At 62.9% G+C, this 3,142-nt stretch overlaps 1 long non-coding RNA gene across 1 annotated transcript; it reads left to right on the top strand.

The window, feature by feature from the left end:
- The first annotated feature begins 259 nt into the window (after window positions 1–259).
- LOC149851912 (uncharacterized) lies at window positions 260–1,630 on the top strand. Its single transcript, XR_016439498.1, has 3 exons — window positions 260–702; window positions 862–945; window positions 1,289–1,630. It is a non-coding gene; the product is annotated as an uncharacterized LOC149851912 (long non-coding RNA).
- Window positions 1,631–3,142: the final 1,512 nt, after the last annotated feature.

The following is a 3,142-nucleotide window of genomic DNA, read 5'->3' as shown; positions in this document are numbered from 1 at the left end:
GCTGCCCAGCAGGCGCGGGCGGGCGCCAGGCCCGTGGCCCCGAGCAGCAGGGAGGCTGGAGCCGGGCGCTGTCGGTCCCGCTGCTCCGGGCCGGGAGCAGGGGCAGCCGAGGGCTGCAGCCAGGACCGGCTTTGGGGCTGGATTTCCGGCCGGAGCCCGCGTCCTCACAAGAGCGGGCACGGGGGGCGGGGCGGCAGCTGGGCATGGCCACACCGCACGTGGGCCAGGCCGTGCCCTGCGCAGGGGTGCCCAGGACAGCCCGCCGTTGCAGCGTCTGGCACGGGGCGGTCCCCGGGGGATTCCCAGCCGTAATCCCAGCCCCAAGCCAGGGCCCGGTTAGAGCCACGCTGTGGTCGGGCAGGGCTGCGCTCGGGGGTCTCGGGGGCAGCCCCCGGCAGCACTGACGTGAAGTATGCGGGGCCCAGGGAGTATTTTGCCCCATAATCCCATTGCCCCGTGTTCCCATGCCGATCTGCTCGTGGCTTCGGGCTCTGTACTCGAAACCGGCTGTTGCTTTCCCCACGAATGAGCGAACACGCGCAGCTCCTGAAATTCCCTCTCGCAGCGCGGGATCGGCGAATAACGAGCTGTTCTTGGATGCAGGTTAGGGAGAAGGCACCGAATCAGACCGTGCCCCGCAGCCGATGGAGCACGCGAGCCTGGATGTGGCCCTGAGAGTGGCCTGGGACAAGGGCAGGACGGGTGAGGGACCCCCGCACGGGGAGGGAGAAGAAACCTGGCGCTCGGGGCTCGAAGCAGGGAAGAAATTGGGGGGGTCCAAGGGGGAGGGGGCATTTGGCCGATGCAGTGTTGGGGGCGGGGCGGGGGTTCCCCTTGCTCACAGCCCCTTCCCTCTTCCAGCATCTGACCCGGCGATGATTGTGGGCATCGTTATTGGTGTTGTGCTGGTCATTGCTTTGGCGGGCGCAGCTGTTTCCTTCCTCAGTAAGCGCTGGGCCAGGCTGTGCCCAGGCCTTGGGGTGGGGGAGCAGCGAGGGCTCATCACCGCCACGCCGGGGACCTGGGGGCCGGGGGCTCTCTGCCTGCTCTGGGCTCCCCAGTCCCTGAGCCCCAGGGCGGCAGCTGCCCGACCCCAGCTCCAGCGCTGCGCGGCTGCCTTGCTGAGGGCCCCAGGGTGGCTTTTGGGTTCCACAAGGACCCTGTCCCACGGCCCCATCCCCCTCCGCTGGGCGGGTCCTGATCTGAGCCCCTGGCTGTGGCCCCAGGTCAGAGCTGTCCCCAGCTGTGGGAAAAGCTGCAGTCGCTGACCTCTGCCTTCTCTCCGCAGGAAAACGGGCAGTGGGATGCAGAGCAGTGCCTGGTTAGTGCGAGTCCCCTCCTCTCTCCTGCTCACTGGTGCTGTGTAGCTCTCTGCAAAGCAGCCCGGGGGGCAGACGGCCTCATCCAGCCCGCACAGATGCCCGGTGGTGCCAGGGAGGCTGGGCAGAGCCCTGGGCCTCGCTCCTGTCCCGGGAGTCACCGGGGCGCCTGTCACCCCGGCACATGCACGTTCCTGCTGGCGGGGGCTGGTGGGGGAATGGGGGCGTTGGGCCGGGGGAACCGGTCCCTCCACACAGGGAGCTCTAACTCCCTCTTCCTTCTCTCTCAGTCTCTTTCCATATTTAGTTTTATTAGGGGTTTTTTTGTATTGTATAAAATATATAAAAAATAAGCTTACTCTTGTTTGTTGTGTGTATGGTGGGGTGTGGGAGGCAATAGGGTATGTGGGGGCGGGGTGTGTGGCATGAGGGATCGTGGCGGGGAGACCAGCAAGGGACCACAAGGAAGGAGTTTCAAGGAGCTGGCCAGAGCTGGGTCAGCGGGGCAGGAGCGGTTGCGCCAGAAGAGCCTGAAGGAGCGGGACCTGCAGGCCACAGGCGTCCACCTGGCTGGAGAGGCTCCCGCGGGGCTGCGGGATCCTCCATGGGAGGCTGTGGCCAGCAGGAGAGGCTCCCCTGCTCCAGCAAGAAGCTGAGCAGTGACTCAAGAGGTCCCAGCTCTGCTCCCGGTTCCTCCAGGAAGCTTAACGTGAGGCCGGGTCTCCTGGAAGGTCAAAGCCAGAGTTGTTTGGCACAGCCCCAGTGGTGGTGGCCGTGTGACGGAGTTTCTGCCTCCCCCAGGGGCCCTCTGAGTCGGGATGACGCTTGTGAGTAAGCTGCTCGAGATCTGGGTAGAGATCTAGCGGGCAGCAACCCAGATGCGTGATCAAAAGCCTGCCTCAGCCAGACTGCTTTGCTGGATGGGATTTCTATGATATCTTGTACCCTATTTTCACCCTACCCCTGTAATCAATTCAGTCCTCCTTTGTGACCGGTGTAGGAGGCTTCTTGGGGTGGGGGCGTTAAATTATGCCTAAGGGGCCCCTTAGGTCTGCGGACTAAGGGAGACTTTCTTTTTTGGCCCCCGACTTGGGCAAGTGCCCCAAGTACCTGTACTGGGTCGAGTACCCGTAGGACGTTAGGCCGTGTTTCCCCGAGGACACAGGGCCGAGAGATTCCCTTTTCAGCGTGGTGGCAGCTATGTTACCCCAGGCTAGCGAATGTGCTCCGGGAAGGGGGTCAGGCCGACGTGAGGCGCCCCCAGGGAGGCACTCGGAGCCGGGAAGGTGGTCCGGCACAGGGAGGTGGGGGGGCTCAACGCAGGAGCGCCCCCTACTGGTCCGCCACACGTGGTGGCAGTGCTGGGATCCGAATACCCTTCTGTATTAAGGGCATAATTTGGGAAGAGTAATAGAGTCACGGAAATCCCCTGAGCAAAGAATTTCTAATTTGGCATCGGGTCAAGTGGATAGTGTAGACAGCTAGGATGGCGGATGAGTATATCCAAAGGACCGTGCCCGAACTAAAAGAACTGGCGAAAGGGAGAGGCCTTCAAGAGAAGAAAGGACTAAAGAAGGAAGAGCTGATTAAACTCCTGTGCGACAATGAATCGGCCACAGAGCCACCTTCACGCACGCCAACTCCTGAGTCCTCCCCAGGCTCATCCCCGCACACCAAGTCCACAGCCCACCGAGCAGGTAGGAGCTGGAATTGAAAAAGATGGAGCTGGAGGTCCAATGTGAGCATGAGAAGGCACGGCTGGAGGTGAAAAAGACGGAGCAGGAAGAGAAAAGGATGGAGCGGGAGGCCCAGCGCCGAGAGGC

This window comes from Crocodylus siamensis, unplaced genomic scaffold (genome assembly GCF_052110815.1).
Source record: "Crocodylus siamensis isolate JL-2025a unplaced genomic scaffold, ASM5211081v1 HiC_scaffold_36, whole genome shotgun sequence".
NCBI classification, from domain to species: Eukaryota; Metazoa; Chordata; order Crocodylia; family Crocodylidae; genus Crocodylus; species Crocodylus siamensis.
Note: the sequence above shows the minus strand (reverse complement) of the source record. Positions and strands in the feature narration are given on the sequence as shown.